Source organism: Anolis carolinensis, chromosome 4 (assembly GCF_035594765.1).
Source record: "Anolis carolinensis isolate JA03-04 chromosome 4, rAnoCar3.1.pri, whole genome shotgun sequence".
Taxonomy (NCBI): Eukaryota; Metazoa; Chordata; class Lepidosauria; order Squamata; family Dactyloidae; genus Anolis; species Anolis carolinensis.
The window spans coordinates 91394703-91416388 of NC_085844.1; the positions used below are offsets into that span (position 1 = coordinate 91394703).

Sequence of the window (21686 nt, forward strand, 5' to 3'; positions counted from 1 at the left end):
GGTTCAGTTCTACTGCACAGAAAAGTCGTTGAAACTCAGATGTCGTCTTGATCACTCTCTCACACATATTCTCTCTTTCTTTCTTGCCCTCTTTCACCCACAGTTTGTCAAAGAACCAAAGAGGGACATGTTTACATTTGGTTCCCCTAACTGGTGTTTATTAACCCCCCTTTCTTGTATATATCAATGTATGGTTCATTTCCTTTCAATAGACAGAGAGGTTTCCACCTATGTCAGATACGGTGCAAGGGGTCATTTATCCACCCAGTGTATTAAATTATAGTTTGGGGATGTTAATGACAAGTTTGATAAAGGTAGCAGCAACCTAAGGAGTCTTTTTAGCAACCTACAAATAGCATGTTCCATGGACAGTTTTCAAATGTAAAAAGGAATTTCTGCACAGTAAACATGAAATCTATATCACTGTCAGAAGTAACTAACTTGACTTTATATAAACATCCTGGTAAGTCAGTCTACATTGCATTACATTGTCATTTCAGTCATAAAAAGCTTATATCCTATTGAGAACTTACAAGTATTTATGTTAGAAATGTCATACTGTAACTGGTCTTCCACTGCCTTCTGAATGATTACACTCATTAGAAAACACTCCAGATAAATCTGCACCATTGCATCAAATGGCCATGATTTTAATGTTGTAAAATATGACCCCTTTATCTACAGATTTTATATCTATAATTTCACTTACCCACAATCCAAAAAAAAAATCTCCCCAGTCTTTGTCAGCCTCTCTAGGTTTTCCAGTGTTTTATGGTATGCTTGTGGCCCACACATAATCAAAAAGCTAAAAAAAGTTATTTTTTAGAGGAAATCAGTCAGCAAAGAGGAGTGATTACAGCACTGGATCATGACCCTGGAGATCAGGGACATGTCTACACTGACACTATAATGCAAATTGGAACCAGTTTGGGAAGATTTTGCTTTGTGGGTGAATAAGACTGACAGATCTGGAACAGGTTTGAGGCCAGGAACTATACATGAATCAATTGTCTCCTACATGGGCGATCTTGCTCATCTTAAAGGTGCAAAATAGCATCCATTTTTGGTTATCCATCTGTTATTTTTCTGTTAATGGCCTAGATGGTATTCTCTGAGAGTCCAATGAATTTAGTATGAGAACAAAGATAAAGAAAAAATATGTTCTAGTGGTAGAAGGAGAGGAATTGCTTGAACAGTAATTTGCTAATCTGCACCACTTCAAAGTTTGAAGAGAGATTTGTATAATGAATGATCCAGATGCAGCCAGTTTGTTTGGGCAATGTTGGTTAGTCTTTTTAGCACATTTAGGGAGACACAGTGGATCCATAGAATCAAGACACACACAATTTCCATTTGCAGTGCATATTCAATGTATTTACAACATACACAGTTCAACAGTTAAAGATGTTACTGCTGAAAACACTGTTCATACACAAACTGAGCTTGTTGTATGACATCCTAACTGGTTTTAGTATAAACGATTCGGAGTTAAGGAAAAATCGACACCTTACGTATATGTGTGTACACACAAAAAGAGAAAGATATGTGATAAGTGTTAAAGTGAAATCCTTTTTCATACAATAGAAATATTTTTTTAATTTATTATTGAAATAATGAAAGGTATGAAGTTGTCCTCTATAGAATTTAGATGCCAAATAAGCAGATTTCTTTACCAGGTGTCAGCTTTGTAGCATAGATTTAATGAGCCAGTCTATGCCACTGTGAAATGTTGGCTGCTTTCAAAATCTCTTGTTGATGGTTTAAAAAAAAAAAGAATGATTACATGAAAATGTATAGCAGACTATTAACTGGGTGTTGCCATCCATTTTTAGAAAGAAAAGAGAGCAAACCAATGCTTTAATGCATCTTAAACTACATGAATTGCAATCTGATACTCAATAAACTTATTCAGTTGCAGGTTCCTTTTTTTAAAGACTGTATAGAAAGGAAGCTTTCTTATGAAGAATGATGAAGCATTGTAGTTTTGTGATACAGATATCACTGAATTAAATATCAGACTATGTACATGTACTCATATGGGAGAAAAGCTTGAAGATTAAACATAGTTTAATTATTCGTATGTATTTCCTTTTTGTTAACAGCCCCCTGAAGCTATGATTGAAGTACCGAAGAAAGCTATTGGCTTGCTTAGTTTGTTTTAAACTTTTTCCTTTGCATAACTTTCCCATTGAAATTTTAAAACTTGGCAAGGAGAAAGAAATTGATGCTTATACTTTTTTCCCTGTGGAGATAAAAACCACTAATGAAGAGAGTACCAGTTTTCAGTGGGAGAGCAATATGAGGTAGAAAGCTAGCTGCTTTACTGGCAACATACATTCTTATTCAACCAATAGTAGGTATCTGATGGATTTTGTGATATGAATACAGATGTTCTTCTAGATATGATTCTGACTGACTGTACACCTCATGATGAAGAGTTTTGGCTTCACCCATTTGGTTAGCTAGTGTATGTTCACCATGCTGCCCACTAAAAGAAATACTCTATTATGCTTTTCAACAAATGTGAATAATATACTTTTAAATCTAGTTAGGACACATATAGGGAATCTGCTATGAAGCAGTTTTGACATATTTAGAGTTAATCACAAGATTATTTACCACAATTTAGTGTTCTTTTGTTCACACAGACATGGCGGACAACTTCTTACAGGGAAATGTTTAGTCACAAGTCCAATTATAAAATAAGTATGAAATAAAATATACATATTGGCATATATGTGCTCAGTGGATATGTATGTGGCAGATGAATATATATTTTGCAAATCTGTAAGATATCCAATTGCTTAACTATGTGTTCTAGTTTAACAATTTTGGCATGAGTGCATTCATATGAGCAACCTTTGTTGTCTAAAATGCTCATATACAATGAATACCTTGCACCACTGTAGTTTCATAAGCTTCAATAAGACTTATCTCTATTAGCAATAAGCGAAGGTCATTCTTAAGAAACTGAGCTGGTTTCATACATGTACAACTTTGACAAATAACAAGTTTATGGTGTTGTAAACTTGTTTGCCTCTTTGTTGTTTCTGCTACAGTAAGACAAACGATGTTGCTCTTTTTAAAAAGTACGCTGAGAATGCATTGCAGTACAGATGAGCAACACTGTAGCCTTACTCTTTAAAAATACATATTAAAGAAATGTTATGCTACTCTGTAGCATTGAATATATCAGTAGATAATATATTGCATCACCAAAGTCTACAGTATTTCTAAAGAATAGTTTGAAGAATGCCATTGCATTCCTGTTGTTGCCATTGATAATAAAACAAGGCACCTTAAATCAAAACAGAATACACTTTATTAGTATTACATTCAGCAAAATAATTAGCATAACTCTTTTAAATTGTGTAACTGGTGACCCGCCCTTATTTATTCTTTATTCCATCTATTTCTCACTCCACAACAATGTTTGCTACACATGTATTACAATAATTATATCTGATGCACATTCTTATTTGAAACTTTGGCCTATGTGGTGTAGTTTAGAATATAAGAATCTGATTTTGAATATACTGTATCAAATTTATGATCTTGTCCACCACCACCATTAAGAGAGATTCTTGAGTCCCTGGAATACTGCTATCTTCCTGAAAAATTCCTATAGACACACAGGAACTTCCAAAGAGGCTCTAAATTAGGCATTAAGCAAAACTACTTGGCACATTGCTCACAGTCCTGTACATACCTATTTGGGATTAAGTTCTATTTGAGAACAATGTATCTTATTTTTGAGTAAACATGCATAGAGTCACCTATTGATAGACCACATCAAATGAGTTAATGTACTTCAGTGGATAGAAGAGGGAAGAGCACCAACATTTCTCCCCAAAGTCAAACTTAACAAACACAGCACGCAGTCAAGCAAATTTTCTACCAATTGCACAGTAAACTATCTCTGAGTGGGGATATCAGCAGCTTTCAAGGAGCTTTGTTAAGATCTTGACAAAAACTATCCTAATTTTTTCTGTGCATTGCAGTCCATGAGTAACAGTCTAAAATATGCAAAATAAGCATGCATGACTTCTTTCACTAAAACACATGTTCTCTATAAATGATAAATGTAGATGCCGTCACAAAACTGCCACAGTATGTGTATCTAGTGGAACCACTTGCAAAAGGATTGGAGGGGGTGGGAATGCACATGCTAAAACTTATCCCTGCCCAGTTAGAGAAAGAGGATATTGTTTGGCTGGGTCTTGCAACAGTATGGGCAAAACTCCCACCCTCCTTCTGCATGCAGTTGAAGAATAAGCTTGGCGTGCCTTGCGTGCAGGCTCCTTGATTGGAGAATTGGGGGGGGGGGGGGGGACCTGGCTGGAATCCAGACAGGCTGGAGGAAAGCGCTCTGTTGATCATTATGTCTGGCCTTCAGGTGTCTCAGCCCTCAGTGGGCGGTGGTTGGGGGAGGTGTAGATAACAGTACAGCAGACAAAGAAGAGAGAGAAGAAGAGTATCACTTTGGCTGGGGAGGGGGTTTGAGATAATTTGATGTTGAAACCTCCTTTTCAGAAAACATATCCTTAAGCTTCAGCAACCAAGAACCGTATCATGTGAAGGCTCAGTCTGCAAAGATTTATTTCAATGTGTAATTAGGAATGTCTGGGCCCTCCCTTGACCATTTTCTTTCAATAGAAATCATTTCTAAATAGGGGGTTACTTTGGAAAGAAAGAAATCTTATTTTTTGTGCACTTTCTTTCATAGAGACTCTGCCTAGGATATCTGAATGTGAACCTGATCTCCATTGTCCTGACCCTCCTTCCACAACCATAACTCAGCCTCAACTTCAAACCCTGTAAGAAATTTTTAGAACTTGTCTTTCTTATAATGTATCACATTTTTCTACTCTTACTGCCTGGCCTGGATTTTTCAGGAGGCTCTAAGATGTAAATCAAAGTATATTCCTCTACTCCAAGACTCTTGAAATAATGTTCTTTTCTAAGGAAGGAGATGCAGAGAGGATGTGGCAGAGAGGAAAGGGAAAAGGAGGAGGAAAAGGGAGAAGACAACGCAAAATACCCTTTGCTTTGTCTGTTGCTTCTGCTCCCGAACTCATAAATCTTACAGCAAAGCAAGTTAGCTCTCTTGTGGTTCATGTATGTAAAGCATAAGGGAAGCTTCTGATGAATTTCTTATTATCCTTCCATCTCCTCACTTCTTCTCCTCTGATCTAAAGAGAGCCCCACTTGCCTCGCTTGAAACCTGTCAGAAATCTGAGCAAATTCAAAATCAAAGGCACCCTTCTCTCTCTCTGGGCCCTTCCATACAGCCATAACCCAGAATATCAAAGCAGATAATCCACAATATCCGCTTTGAACTGGATTTTCTGGGTACACACTACCATATAATCCAGCTCAATGTGGGTTTTATACAACTGTGTGGAAGAGGCCTCTCTCTCAGGCACAAAACACATCCCTCCCTGATTGCACTCACTTATTCCAAACGCAGAAATCTTAGGTTGGATCTACACTGCCAAATCAAGCAGTTTGAACTCAATGTAGACCCACAGCTTGCAGTTCCAATTGCATTTGATGGGTCTACACTGAAAGTTGGTTGCAGTTCAAACTGCATGATTCAGCAGTCTTAGGGCCCTTCCACACAGCCATATAATCCAGAATAGCAAGGCAAATAATCCACAATATCTGTTTTTAACTAAATTTTCAGAGTCCACACTACAATATAATCCAGTTTAATGTGGATTTTATACAGCTGTGTGGAAGGGACCAAGCTCTCTCTCTCAGGCACAAAATACACCCCTCCCTGATTCCACTCAATTCTTCCAATCTCAGAAATCATAGACTGGATCTACACTGCCAAATCATGCAATTTGAATTCAGTGTAGACCCACAGTATGCAGTTCCAATTTTATTTGATGGGTCTATAGTTCGCTTTGAGTCCCCTTTTGGGAGATAAAGCAGGGTATAAATAAATACAACAATAATAATAATAATAATAATAATAATAATAATAATAATAATTCAAACTGCATTATTGAGCAATCCTAGGCTCCTTCCACACTGTCCTTATATTCCAAGATCTGATCTCAGATTATCTGTTTATCCCAAATTATCTGACAGTGGGGAATTATATAGTCCAGTTTAAGGCAGATAATCTGGGATCAGATCCTGGGATATAGGGCAGTGTAGAAGGCCCCTGCGTCACTAACATCAGGCATGGGCAAATTTTGGCCCTCCAGGTGTATTGGACTGCAACTCCCATAACTGGAATTGTGGGAGTTGCAGTCCAAAACACATGGAGGGCCAAAGTTTGCCCGTGCCTGCTAACATGAAAAATGTACTGATCATTTTTAGGGCCCTTCCACACAGTCATATAATCCAGAAAATCAAGGCAGAAAAATCCCACAATATCTGCTTTGAACTGAGTTATATGCGTCCACACTGCCATATATTCCAGTCCAAAGTAGATAATGCGGGGTTTTATTCAGATGTGTGGGAGGGGCCATAGATAAACACGAACAAGAACAACTTTGGGTTGTTGTGAGTTTTCCGGGCTGTATGGCCATGTTCCAGAAGCATTCTCTCCTGACGTTTCACCCACGTCTATGGCAGGCAACCTCAGAGGTTGAGGGGTTGAGAGATTGCCTCAACCCCTGGGGATGCCTGCCATTGACGTGGGTGAAACGTCAGGAGAGAATGCTTCTGGAACATGGCCATACAGCCCGGAAAACTCACAACGACCCAGTGATTCCGGCCATGAAAGCCTTCGGCAACACAAAGAACAACTTTGATTGCGGGACTGAGGCGCCGTTTTGTCCCAAGGAGCCTGTCTGTGACAGCAACTCATACCCATCCCTCAGTCTAAGAAACTGTCAGATGCCTGCGAAGTGTGCCACGCTCTTGGCAAACTTTGCCTTTCTTTGGAGCAGATGTCTCCTTCCAAAGACAAGCTGGGAGGGAGTTCATCCCGCTTTTTCTCCCTCCCATTCCTCTCCCCCCCCCCCTCCTCTTTATGAACAAAGCCGCGCGCTATGATAAGAAGCAGCGTGGCACACTGAAGGGAGAGAAAACTCCCGTCAAGGCTCTCTTTCAGCGCAGGAAACTTGGCTGTTTTGGGCGTCTTCTGTGTCTCCTTCCCGCTGTCATTCCCGAGAGGGGAGGAAAAGCCAACCTGCCACAAGGAAAAAAATCAAAGTCCAAAGCGACCTACCCTCCTCCTCGCTGGTAACCAGTCAGCCCTCCGCCTGTCTTTTCTTCTTCTTCTGCTGCTGCTGCTTCTCGTCTGGCGTGAGGCGAATACCAAAGGCGCAGAATCCCAATGTTTTGTTTTGTCTCGTGCGCGGGGAAAAGAGGCGGGAGGGGCCCAGGAGGAGGAAAAGGAAGCGCGAGCCTTCCCCCGAAGCCCCTCTTCTGTCTGTCTGTCTGTCTCCTGCGCCCCGCGAGACCCCTTCGCCCTCCTCGCGACCGGCCCGAGCCGCAGTTCCGAACTGAAGAACTACTAAATAGACAAGCGGGTGGAGGGTGCGCGAGGACCGGGGGGGGGGTATCACGTGAGGCGCCAGGCGCTCTCCCATTGGCTGCCCGAGCCCAACTTGGGGATCCTTGCCTTTTCATCCTCGGAGGAGAGTTAGAACGGAGCGAAAGAGACAAGAGAAGGAACCAAGGAGGGCGGGGCGGGGCGGGTCTGTCTGTCTGGGTGTGTGTCTGGGCCCGCCTCCTCCTTCGCCGACGCCGCGCCGAAGCAGGACTGTCGGTTTTGTTTTTTTGCAGCGACAAGATTAAAGGGAGCGAGAGACAGGCGGGGAAAGCGCCAGAGGGGAGTCACCCATCCTTGAGCTGAGGAGGAAGCGCCGCTCGCGCGCGCGCCCACAGGGCCACATTGGCGCGCGCGTGCACGACAGACGGGGAAGGGGTGTGGAGGCAAGCATTGTGTGGTGGGAGAAACACTGTATGGAAGAAACCATGTGTGGAAGAAACACGGTGTGGAGGGAAACATGGTGCGGAAGAAACATTGAATGGAGAGAAACACTGAGTGGGGAAGAAACATTGTGTCATGAGAGAAACGTGTGGAAAAGAAACTTTGTGTCTGGAAGTAACACTGCGTAAGTTACACTGTGTGGAGGGAAACGTTGAATGGGGGAAACATTGGGTGGGGGAAAACCATTGTGTTATAACAGTACAGTGTTCCCTCACTACTTCGCGGTTCATTTTTCGCGGATTCGCTGTTTCCCAGTTTTTCAATAAACTCTAAAAGACTATTATAAATCATAAAGGTAAAGGTTTTCCCTGAGGTTAGGTCCAGTCGTGTCCAATTCTGGGGGTTGGTGCTCATCTCCATTTCTAAGCCGAAGAGCCGGCATTGTTCGTAGACACCTCCAAGGTCATGTGGCTGGCATGACTGCATGGAACGACGTTACCTTCCCGCCAGAGCGGTACCTATTGATCTACTCACATTTGCATGTTTTCGAACTGCTAAATTGGCAGAAGCTGGAGCTAACAGTGGCCGCTCACTCCGTTCCCCGGTTTGAACCTGGGACCTTTCAGTCTTCAAGTTCAGCAGCTCAGCGCTTTAACGCACTGAGCCACCGGAGGCTCCTATTATAAATCATAAAAAAATTATAATTTACAGCCTAAGGAAGGGAGGAAAAAGAAGCCAAAGGGAGAGAAAAGGAGCTCAAGCGGCAATGGGAGGAGAGGGAGTTGATTTATCAACACACGATTCGTTGATAAAGACTTAAAATAGTGTATAACTGCTAAAATAATGTATAAATATTAAAATAAATATAGTGTCCCTACTTCGCAGATTTTCACTTATTGCGGGTGGTCCTGGAACCTAACCCCCGCAATAAATGAGGGAACACTGTGTGGAAGACACATTCTATGGGAGAAGCCATGCGTGAAAGTAACACGTGTGGAGGGAAACCTTGTGTGGAAGAAACATTGAATGGAGCGAAACAGTGGGCGGGGAAGAAATATTGTGTGGAGAAGAAACAATGTGACATGAGAAAGGTGTGGAGAAGAAACCTAGTGTGGAAGTAACACTGTGTGGAAGAGCCCCAAGTGGTGCAATGGGTTAAAATTCTTGTGTTGGCAGACTGCTGACTTGAAGGTTGGGTTACTGACCTGAAGGTGCCAGTTCACATCCAACACGGGGAGAGTGTGGATGAGCTCCCTCTATCAGCTCCAACTCCACATGTGGGAACACGAGCGAAGCCTCCCACAAGGATGGTAAAACATCAAAACATCCAGGCGTCCCCTGGGCAATGTCCTTGCAGACAGCCAATTCTCTCACACCAGAAGTGACTTGCAGTTTCTCAAGTCACACCTGACGTTTAAAAAAACTGTGTGGAAGACACCATGTGTGGAAAAAACATTGTACGGAAGAAACATTGTGTGGAAAAAACTATGTGTGAAAGTAACACTGGAGGGGCCCCTGGTGGCACAGTGTGTTAAAGCACAGTCATGCCGGCCACATGACCTTGGAGGTGTCTATGGACAATGCCGGCTCTTTGGCCTAGAAATGGAGATGAGCACCAACCCCCAGAGTCGATCACGACTGGACTTAATGTCAGGGGAAACCTTTACCTTTACCTTTTTTAACACTGGATGGAAACATTGTATGGAAGAAACCATGTGTGGAATAAACTTTGTATGAAGGAAACATTGAGTGGGAAAAAAATGTTGTGTGGAAGAAACATTGAATGGTGAGAAACACTGAGTGGGGAAGAAACATTGTATGGAAGACCATTGTATGGGAGAATTCATGTGTGAAAGTAACACTGTGTAGAGCAGACATGGACAAACTAAGGCTTGGGGCGGGGGGGGGGGGTGCGAATGTGGCCCCTTAGGAGCTTACCTCAGGCCCTCCTGATTTTCCCTGTCCTCTTGGCATAAGAACATTGTTGCCCACCGCATCCATATGCCAAAAAGATGGGGGAGGCAGGCATGCAACAGATGAGAGCCCTCTGGAGCATTCTCAGCCACCACACATCTCACTCTCCTCCTGGCAAAAGGACGGTGCTAGTGGCCCCATGCTTATGCCGGGAGGACAGCTCAAGGAGGGCACATAGTGGCTGAGAGGCCTCCAGAGCACTCTCAGCCACCGCCTATCTCACCCTCCTCCTGGCATAATGTCAAGAGCACAGCCCTAGGATCAGGGGTGAAGGATAGGGCAGTTGGCGTGTATCCCACCTTCCTCCCAGCATAGGGATGGGGCAAGCAGCTCTTCCTTATGCCAGGACATCAACCTGAGGATTACGAGGCCCTGTTCTGCCCCCTCCTAGGCCCTACCTCTTGCACGATTGTCCCACCAAGAATGCAAACTGCCCCCTCTCTCCCGTCCCTTCCCTGCCAGCTAGGCCCACAATGCGACCCCAAAGCAAAAAGGTTTGCCTGGTGTAGAGGGAAACACTGTGTGGAAGAAACACTGAAGGGCAGGAAGCATTGTGTTGCGAGAAACGTAAAGAAGAAACATTGTGTGAAAGTAGTAGCACTATGTGGAGGGAAACATGTGGAGAGAAGCGTGGAAGTAACATTGCGTGGAAGAAACCATGTGTGGAAGAAATACTATATGGAAGAAACATGTGAAAGAAACATTGTGTGGAGAGAAACCTCTTGGCATATTTCTCCCTTTCACCCTCTATTTGTGCCTCTTCAAAATCCATAGCACTGTTGGTAACAGTTGACCTCAAGTTAGAATGCTCGGGAGCCAAGGATTATCAGTGTTTATTCCTTCTTACTGTCCACCAACATTTCATTTTCCATTCTTGAGCTGAGAATAAAGTAGCTGCTTTGGGAAACAGTGATGGGACATTCGGACAATGTGGATAGTCCAGTGAAGTTGATGGTGGAGGATCATCGCTTCAGTGCTGCTGGTCTTTGCTTCTTCCAGAAAGCTGGCATTTGTCTGCCTGTCTTCCCAAGAGATTTATAGGATTTTTAGAGGCAATTCTTATGGCATCTGTCCAGAAGCCGAGAGTGATGTTTGTAGATGATCCATGTTTCACAGACATACAACAGAGGTGGAAGAACAATAGCTTTGTAAGCTTTATAAACAAGCATCTTGGTATCTGTACAAATGTCCTGATCAACCACTCTGCTTAATTCAATAAATGCTACACTCGGACAGCTCTGACGGTGTTATATTGTTGTTATTGTTGTTGTTCTGTCTCATATTGTAATAATATTTGCATTCACTTTTAAAGGTTTTCTCAATCGCTTTGCTATATATTACCAAGATTCAAATTTGGCATGACCTTTGTATCTGAGAAGGGTATATTCCAAGAACCCTCATAGATATTTGAAACTGTAGGCAATAGCAATCTCATATTTTGACTGTACTTGTGCCCCTGGTGGTGGCGCAGTGTGTTAAAGCACTGAGCTGCTGAACTTGCAGACCGAAAGGTCCCAGGTTCAAATCCCGGGAGCGGAATGAGCGCCCGCTGTTAGCCCCAGCTCCTGCCAACCTGGCAGTTCGAAAACATGCAAATGTGAGTAAATCAATAGGTACCACTCCAGCTGGAAGGTAACGGCGCTCCATGCAGTCATGCCAGCCACATGACCTTGGAGGTGTCTACGGACAACGCCCGCTCTTCGGCTTAGAAATGGAGATGAGCACCAACCCCCAGAGTCGGGCCCGACTGGACTTAAAGGCCAGGGGAAAACTTTACCTTTACCTTTTTGGGTAGGGCTTCTAAGAGTTGGAATCATAAATTGGTTGTTCAGGCTTAACCTAAATACATCCACAAACACTTCTTGGAGGGATTGTCTTTTTGAAGCATAGTAATATTAAATCTGTAGAAAGGGAGCCATACTGGATTTTCCCGGTGTTGCTTACAGAAGAACCAGTCAATGCTTGTTGGTTTGTTTCTATACACACAATGAGGTGTGGGAACCATTTTGATCTTTTTCAGCCATTTTTGGCCAGTCCTATAGCATGACCTACATCCAAAGAAGCTAGAAGTTGGCAATAATGCTGAAGAATGAAGTGTATTGTGTGATCACGTAATGGCTTTGGATGAGGGATAATGCATGCTACAGAAAAGTGCATGGGTTAAAATCAACATGAGAACACTCTTTTTTTGGCAGCTGATCCAGAAATGTATAGAATAGTATGCATGAGTTCTTCATGAATTGGCAATAGAAAGATAAATGGGCAGACAAAGTGGTGTTTTAAAAAATCTGCATTGAACTGAAAATAGACATCTAAAAATTTGAGGAACAGCAGGTGCTTCCTCCTGTTTCCTAACCAACACAACCCATTCATAGTTTAACCTTTATTTCCTGTCCAAATACCCAATTCACGACAATGTAGCTATATGGCTCTATATTAATTAATAGACTGCACCGGACCTTTCCTCAAGGACCTAATTAATTACAGAAGAGACAGATTAAGCAAATTAAAGTTTCTGTAACAGCATGTTACAGGAGTGTTTGAAGTCAAAAGAAAAATAGCAATTCAGTTTATAGTTCACTACCTATTATCATGATATGATGTAGAAGCTTCCATTCATGTGGGGTGGGGATGATGATTTCATTGTAATTTTTAGTGGCAATGGATTGAATTTTGTTGAGTGGTGATGATATCTAAAATAATACCATGGTCAGGAAAATGCAGAAATCTTTAAAAGAGCAGTGCCAGCAATATTGTTAGGCCTCAGGCAGAAGATGCTCGAGGCTGCTCTTAAGTCATTCTTCCCATTGGTTGGTAGACAGAGCTGTGTAAAGCACATAGTTTCTCTTCCGCTCCCTCAACTACTCTTAGGACAGTGAAAAGCAATATCTCATCACTAGCACTGAAGGGATTGTCTGTCCAGTGCTATTTTATATATGGAATGGAGGGAACGAGTATCATCTTGTTCTTTGATCCAGGTGTAATACATCTTGGCCAGATGCCATCTATATTACAAAAGCTGATATAAAACTAACCAGGATGGAAAAGTGTTTTCCCCACAGTAATTTTTCAATGCCTCAAAAGCATATGAATGAGTCTTATGACCTGTGTTATTCACAGGAATCTTTCTAAACACATTCTCGCTGTCACTACCTCCTAATACTAGTTGTACTGGCTTGTTCAATTCCTCTCTTTGATCTTTACCTTTTCACACTATTTATAGACTTTAGCACCTGCACTCTCGTTACTTCTTCAGCTGAACTTAGATTTCCCAGTATAATTGTACAAGAGCCACATTGCAGAGCAGGCATGGGCAACTATGGCCCTCCAGGTGTTTTGGAGTTGAAGTCCAAAACACCTGGAGGACCAAAGTTTGTCCATGCCTGTCCTAGAGCTTTTGTACTCATAGCCTGTGACCTGATACCTCTGCAGCTCAATGCTTTGATTGTTCAGTTCATGTATAAGTTGTTATATTTGTTGTTGTGTTAACTGTACTTGACACACATCTTTATTAAAACTCAGTAAGTGTATGTGCTTGCAGAAAGGTAAAGATATCTCCTACAAGCGCATTTCTGGTAGACGGTGAACACTTGTGACAGATGTGGAGCAATAAAGGGGAAGTCAAATTAATGAGTACTATAATTCATATGTAACCTTTTTCAACCACTTCTTCTCTCTTTCAGAATGCCTGCTTGTTTCAAGACACTAGCTGAAAGTTTGACACTGGCTCTATACTCTGAGTCTTGATTACAAATATTACTAACCACTGTATGAGGCCTCAGTATGTGTTAAATTCTGAAGCAAGTAACATTAGACTGATATCACAGGGATAGGCAAAGGGATAGCATTTATTAAACATCTTATTCCCTTCCTCGTCTTTGGAAATAAACAAGACAAACTCCCAACTTTTAGCACGTGAGTATCTACTGCACACCACGCCAGGATGAAGAACTCAACGAAACCTTCTGTCAACAGTTGACCAAACAGACACAAAGAAGAGATGTAATAACCATAGGCAATTTCATCTATCCCAATATTTGGTGGAAAACAAACTCACCCACGAGTACAAAGTCCAACAAATTCCTTGCTTGCCTGGCAGACAATTTTATGGTCTAGAAGGTAGAAGAGGCAACAAGGGGATCAGCTACTCTCGATCCCATCCTAACAAATGTAAGGGACCTGATCAACGCAGTCGAAGTGGTCAGATTCTTGTGTTCCTGTAGTCTGTGCTACAAAGGAAGGCCAAAACTAAGACAAGTCAAACCCGCATTCTGGACTTTAGGAGAGCTGACTTCTGAAAAATGAAGAAAATACTAAGTTGCATTCCATGGATGCCGATACTAAAAGACAAGGGAGTTATGATGGATGGGAGTTTTTTAAGAGTGTAATACTCAAGGTGCAATTGCAAACAGTGTCAATAAAGAGAAAAAATAAGACAAGTGCAAAAAAGCCAGAATGGATGCCCAAAGAACTTCTAACTAGGCTAAGACTCAAAAGTGGAAAAGGGGATAAATCACCAAAGAAGAATTCAAACAAATAACCAACTCCTGTAGAGAAAAGGTTTGCAAGGCTAAAGCACAAAATGAGATCAGGCTTTCCAGGGACATTAAAAACAATAAAGGGGCTACTTTGCTTACATTGGTAGAAAAAAGAACAAGGAGGCAACAGGGCCTCTGCAAGGAGAAGATGGGGTGATGCTGACAGGGGATAGGAAAAAGGCAGAACTACTTAATGCCTTCTTTGCCTCAGTCTTCTCACAAAAAGAAAGCTATCCCCAACCTCAGCAACATGGAGTGGACAAAGGATTAGGAAAAATCCAATCCCAAATAGAGAAACAGGTCGTCCAGGAATACCTGGCCACTCTAAACAAATTCAAGTCCCCAGGGCCAGATCAACTACATCCAAAAGTATTGAAGGAACTAGCAGAAGTCATTTCGGAACCACTGGCAATAATCTTTGAGAGTTCTTGAAGAACAGGACAAGTGCCAGCAGATTGGAGGAGGGCAAATGTGGTCCCTATCTTCAAGAAGGTAAAAAAGGGCAACCCAAACAATTACTGTCGGGTCAGCCTCATGTCAATACCAGACAAGATTATGGAAAAGATAATTAAGGAAGTGGTCTGCAAACACTTAGAAAGGAATGCGGTCATCACTAATAGTCAACATGGATTTATCAAAAACAAGTCATGCCAAACTAATCTGATCTCTTTCTTTGATAGAGTTACAAGCTGGGTAGATGCAGGGAATATTGTGGATGTAGCATATCTGGGTTTCAGTAAGACCTTCGACCAGGCCCCCCGTGACCTTCTGGCAAACAAGCTAATCAAATGTGGGCTAGGCAAAATTATGGTTAGGCGGATCTGTAACTGGTTAAGTTGACGAACCCAGAGGGTGCTCATCAATGCTTCCTCTGCATCCTGGAAAGAAGTGACGAGTGGAGTGCCATAAGCAGGGTTCTGTCCTGGGCCCAGTTCTGTTCAACATCTTTATAATGACTTAGATGAAGGGTTAGAAGGTATGATCATCAAATTTTTAGATGACGCCAAATTGAGAAGGATAGCCAATACTCCAGAAGACAGGAGCAGAAGTCAAAACGATCTAAACAGATTGTAGAGATGGGCCAAAACTAACCAAATGAAGTTCAGCAGAGACAAATGCAAGAGACGCCACTTAGGCAGAAAAAATGAAATGCAAAGATACAGAATGGAGGATGCCTGGCTCAACAGCAGTACATGTGAAAAAGATCTTGGAGTCCTCGTGGACAACAAGTTAAATATGTGCTAACAATGTGATGTGGTGGCTAAAAAAGCCAATGGGATTTTGGCCTGCATAAATAGTAGTGTCTAGATCCACCGGAGCCTCCGGTGGCTCAGTGTGTTAAAGCGCTGAGTGGCTGAACTTGCAGACTGGAAGGTCCCAGGTTCAAATCTGGAGAGCAGAGTGAGCGCCCACTGTTAAGCTCCAGCTTCTGCCAACCTAGCAGTTCGAAAACATGCAAATGTGAGTAGATCAATAGGTACCGCCCTGGCGGGAAGGTAACGGCGCTCCATGCAGTCATGCCAGCCACATGACATTGGAGGTGTCTACGGACAACGCCGGCTCTTCAGCTTAGAAATGGAGATGAGCACCAACCCCCAGAGTCGGACACGACTGGGCTTAACGTCAGGGAAAACCTTTACCTTTACCTTTAGATCCAGTGAGGTCATGCTACCCCTCTATTCTTTCTTGGTCAGACCACACCTGGAATCACACTGTGTTCAATTCTGGGCACTGCAATCTAAGGAAGATGTTGACAAGCTGGAATGTGTCCAGAGAAGGGCGACTAAAATGATCAAAGAACTGGAAAACAAACCCTATAACAAAATTTTGTTCCATAAACAACTAATGCACAATACTCTGAAGGTAATTTTATACAATAATTTCAATTTTGTTTTGTACTAAACAAAGTTTGTGTATATTGAAATATCAGAAAGCAAAATTGTTACTATCTCAGCCACTTATCTGATCAATTTGGGATTTTGGAATATTTCAAATTTCAGAATTCCAGATAAGGGCTGTATGAAGAAGTTAGTAAAAGTCTGGAATATTCGGTTCACTGTTTTTGTTGGTATCATTATTATTTTTATTTTTCCTTTCTCTCAAACTTGGAACTCAAGACGGCTTCTTAGCAAGTTCTTGCCAAATCAAGTTCTTAGCAAGTAAAACACAAAAATTGTTCAGCCATCTTGTCTTAACCAGTATGTACAGCTCATCACACATTATGGAGAGTATTGGGGAAAAGAAGGAAGAAAGAACCAAGATTCATCACTTTACCAAACAATATTACCGGGGGAAGAGAAATGTTTGACATTTTAAACCATGAAAGTATACTATCAAGTATCATGTTTTGTTCCACATTATCAATTTAGAGGAAAAAAGTATCTCCCGGAAATTGGAATTGTACTACCAAGTAGAAAATAAGATCTGCTATTGATTATGAAGAAGAGCTAAAGAATATTTTCAATTGCTAATGTAGAATTCCTGTATTACTCTTTTATAAACTGGCAATATGTTTCAAAGTAAATTCAGCCTACCTATACAAAAACAGATTCAAAGACAGAATCAAGATAAATTGGGCAATATTAGTCTATATTCTAGAGGAAACAAAATTAACAACATTCAAAGATCTATTTAAGAATGAAGTAGTGAAAAATTATTCACCGATTTCATGTCTGTGTCAAAAATGCCTTTGTTTCAGTGAGTCATTAAAAATACAGCTATAAGAATCTAAGAAGTGTTTTGCTCCCTTTAAATATTAATATAATAGAGCTATAGAACTAAGTTTTTTATATATACACACACACGACCAGTCTAAATAAAAGAAATTTTAGATTACTATTGTAGTTATTAGAAAACGTACTTCTAGAAAAAATCTTAAAAGTTGGAAATAGATTTGAAAACATATATCTTCCAAGACATTCTGCCAGAATTTAAAATTACAATCTAGATGGTAATCTGACTCCATTAAGATTATATAAAATCTGCCCAAAAGTTACACATAATTGCAGAGATGTGGAACCATAGATGGAAATATCTATCCCATGTTTTGGTCATGTATAGAGATAAGAAAAATTTAACTTTCTGTTTTGAAAGAAACTGAAAATATGTTTTTCCAGTATCCATTAGTAATATTATTCTGATACATAAAAGAGATAGTAGAATTGGACATTTGAGAATTAAATATACACTTATTCATAGCTGCATGAATGTGCATTGTAATAGTGAAAAAACCTTTCTCTTCAACATAGAGAAATGGGATACATGGGATAAAGCATATTTGGTAAAGCTGATGGATTTAATTAAAGTCTAAGAAGGGAGACAAGATGACATCTTTATTTAAACAATCAAAAAGACAAAGTTCAAGATAAATTTGATCCATGTATATTTCTGATTATAATAAAACTAATGTGGAAATATAAGATAAAGCCCATCTACTCATATACCAGGATATCAATATGAATAAATTTAAAATGAGAAACTTATGAAAAAAAAGAGATGGCAACACTACAACAGGAAATACAATAAAAACTGTGAAGCATCTACTATGGGCCCAAACACTTGACACTCTTGGAGCATTATCATTCATTTTTAACAACAATTGAAACATCCTGAGGAATTTTGGGATTTGTAGTTTATAATATAATATAATAATAACTTTATTTTTATACCCCGCCCCATCTCCCCGAAGGGACTCGGGGCGGCTTACATGGGGCCTTGCCCGATATAACAGTATAATAACAATAACAGAACAATAACACAATTATCCCAACAATAAAAACATCAGCATCAATAAAACAGTCATTAAAATCAACATGCAGCATAAAATGTTAAAAACAGGAGACTAATTCATAGATCTAGGCCAAAGTGCAGAATATTCCGAAATGGGGAGAGGTAGTTTCCAGCTAAAATGGACAATAAAGTGCAATGTAATAATGGCAACGCATCAACAATGGAGCTATTTTAGAATGGGCAGATAAATCAAACCCATAACAATTAAACATCAAAGGCCTTTTGGAAGAGCCAGGTTTTTAGGCTCCTCCGGAAGGAGAGGAGGGTAGGGGCCTGCCTGATCTCTCTAGGGAGTGAGTTCCAAAGCCGGCGGGCCACGACAGAGAAGGCCCTCTCTCTCGTCCCCATCAACCGCGACTGCGAGGGTGGTGGGAGCGAGAGAAGGGCCTCCCCCAACGAGCGGGTTCATAGGGGGAGATGCGGTCTCTAAGGTAGGTGGGTCCCAAACCGTTTAGGGCTTTGTAGGTGATAACCTGCACCTTGAATTGGGCCCGGAAAATAAACGGCAGCCAGTGGAGTTCCTTAAACAGAGGCGTTGAATGCGCCCTGTAATTCACTCCAGTTAAAAGCCTGGCTGCCGAACGTTGTACTAGTTGTAATTTCCGGGTCGTCTTCAAAGGCAGCCCCACATAGAGCGCATTGCAATAATCCAGTCTAGAGGTAACTAAGGCATGGACCACCATGGTCAGATCAGACTTCTCGAGGTATGGTCGCAGCTGGCGCACAAGTTTTAATTGTGCAAAGGCCCTCCCGGCCACGGCCGACACCTGGGCCTCAAGCGTCAGCCCCGAATCCAGGAGGACCCCCAAGCTGCGGACCTGCGCCTTCAGGGGGAGTGCGACCCCGTCAAGCACAGGTTGAAGGTGAGGTGAAGAGCTATCTGACTGAGAATTCTAAATGACTGAGAATTCTAAATGTAAAAAAGTAACAGTGACTTGGAAAGCTGGTAGGCTGTCCTTTCTGGTAAGGCTGGGATTCTAATGTTGCTTCAAGAACACAAAAGGAAGTACATTGAATGACATCCATGAATGTGAAACAATTTATCCTAATTTTTCTAGTTTAATGCACAAGAATAAACTAAGTCAAGATTTTACATCCCTGTTTCCATGCCACTGGGATAACCACAGAATATTCTGTTTTCAAACTGCTCCTGCTATAGTAAGGGGCCTTGTAATCAAGAGACACTCCTTAATGTAAGGGAAGAGCTATCCACTCACCGCTCTGCAGAAAACTGAGCTTAGAATTATTTTTAAAAACATATGGGGACCAAGGGAGACTTGCTGCAGCCAATCTGGGCATTGAAATAATGATTCTATGCCATCAACTTCACTGAACTGACAACGTTGTTCACATGTCTGATCACTGTTTACTAAAGCAGTTACTTTTTTCTCAATTTAAGAATGGAAAATAGAATATTGGTGGACAAGAAAAGAGGTTTAAAGATGGTCATAAACGCTAACCTTAAAAATGTGATAAACACACCAAAAACAGGGAAGTCCTGGCCTTCAAGCATTTTAACTTGAGATGTGCTTTTATAGAAGGTGCTATGGATTTATTTATTATTTATTTAAAACATTTAGATTCCACCCTTCTCACCCCGAAGGGGACTCAGTGTGGAGCACAACATATATACGGCAAACATTCAATCTCAGAAAATAAAATAAACCATAAATATACATAAATACTAAAATCAGTTATCTTCACATTAAAACCATTATTTAAAACCATCACAAGTCAGTCATCCTATTGCTGCCATTATTGCACTGCCCCAAAGGCTTGCAGGGAGGGGGCTGATCTAATCTCGCCAGGGAGGGAGTTTCATAGCCGATGGGCAATCACTGAGAAGGTCCTGTCTCTCATCCCCACCAATCGTGACTGTGACGGTAGCAGGAACGAGAGCAGGGCCTCCCCAGAAAATCTTAATCTCTGTGATGGTTCATAGAGGGAAATGCATTCAGACAGGAAAACTTTAGATGGGGCATGAATACAGGGTGAAAGGAAGAAATGTGGCATGAGGAAGGCACATCAAGCAAACTCTTAATTGTGACTGCCTTCCATCTAGAAACCTACATCCTCAATGTGAAGGACCATGCAGATCCAGAACGGGTCTTCATAGTCATTTACGGACCTACTGCCAAGGCTCTACCTCTGGAAGATAATCCTACCTGGCCACGAATGATTGCTGATGACTTGATCTTCTAATGGAAAGCATAAAAAATATGTGCATATTACTAAGCTATAATCTAATCATAAGAGACAGGTATTGAGGCTAGGATTTCCTCATAACACCGAGAAGAATGTGTGCTTACATGGTGGACAAATATTTCCTTCTTTTTCCACTTCAATGAGATGGGAAATCTATTGCATGTTGTAGTTCAAATTTTAGATGAGATATTCAAGCTGGTGAATCTATTTGGGGTCAGCATTCAGCACTTTAGGTAGCATTTTTGAAAAATGTTGACTAAACCCCAGGATGGATTCATTGTTCCATTGATAGTGAATTACTTTTTTGGACTACAATTCCCAGCAAGCCTTGCCTATATGACAAATCTTTCCAGGGCTGTGGGATTCTGGCAGCAGTAGATTAAAATCTAAATCTTGGACACAGTATAGAAATATGAGTTTGAAAGAATATGACAACTTCCTTAAATTAGGGGTAATATCATTAATCCGGACTTTGTGTTCTGGGTAACTAATAGCTTGGGATGTTTGCAGTTTCAAAGCTTAAGCCTGAATCTCCTCTGTGATACTACAGCTTTAACTCTGGAGACCGTTTTTCTCCCTTCTGATTTTTGTGGTGGTTACACTCAGTGCAACTCCAATCACACGGTCATGCCTCCATACGGAAAACAAAGCTGGCCTTCCCACTGTTTCTCTTCCATTTGCCAGGAAAGCAGCTTAGAAGAGCAACTCTAACCAATCACCATATACCTCCATGAACTACTGGTGTGGGTGGCATAAAAGGGAGACTGAAAGAGGACCTGTGAAGCATATCCCTCCAAAATACATTTCATATTTTAAAAATTGTGTCTAATACTTGGTGGGGAGAAAGATGAAATTGTTTCTGATAGTTATTTGAAATGTATTTTTATACTTTTTTATACTTTTAAAATCATTAATTTTAATAAAATGAATAACTGAGGGGGGGGGGGGGGAGGAAATCAATTGTGTTTGGCCTGATTAAAAGATTGGTGGCTCAAGCACACTGAACATATTTTTCTGCTTGCAAATTAAGTCAAAAATCTTAGCTACAGGGGCAAAGGTCTACTAGCTGAGCTTAAAATTTGCTTAAAGCACTTTCCTCTTGCCTATGACTCATGAAATCAGTAGATTCAGGACTAGGAATTAAGAACTGATAAGGAGTGTGTAATTTGTCTGAATTTCAGTGGGTTCCCTGATCCGTTTTTTTGGAACCTCCCAAATTCTGATGGACAACATTCCATTTTTTGATCTGGAAGCTGAAAGATCCGGGAAGATCTGGCCCATTG

General features: G+C 41.3%; 1 long non-coding RNA gene across 1 annotated transcript; it reads left to right on the forward strand.

Annotated features, from left to right (window-relative positions):
- The first annotated feature begins 7776 nt into the window (after window positions 1–7776).
- Window positions 7777–16465, forward strand: LOC134299007 (uncharacterized). The gene is made up of 2 exons (XR_010006167.1): window positions 7777–8081; window positions 13555–16465. It is a non-coding gene; the product is annotated as an uncharacterized LOC134299007 (long non-coding RNA).
- The last annotated feature ends 5221 nt before the right edge of the window (window positions 16466–21686 follow it).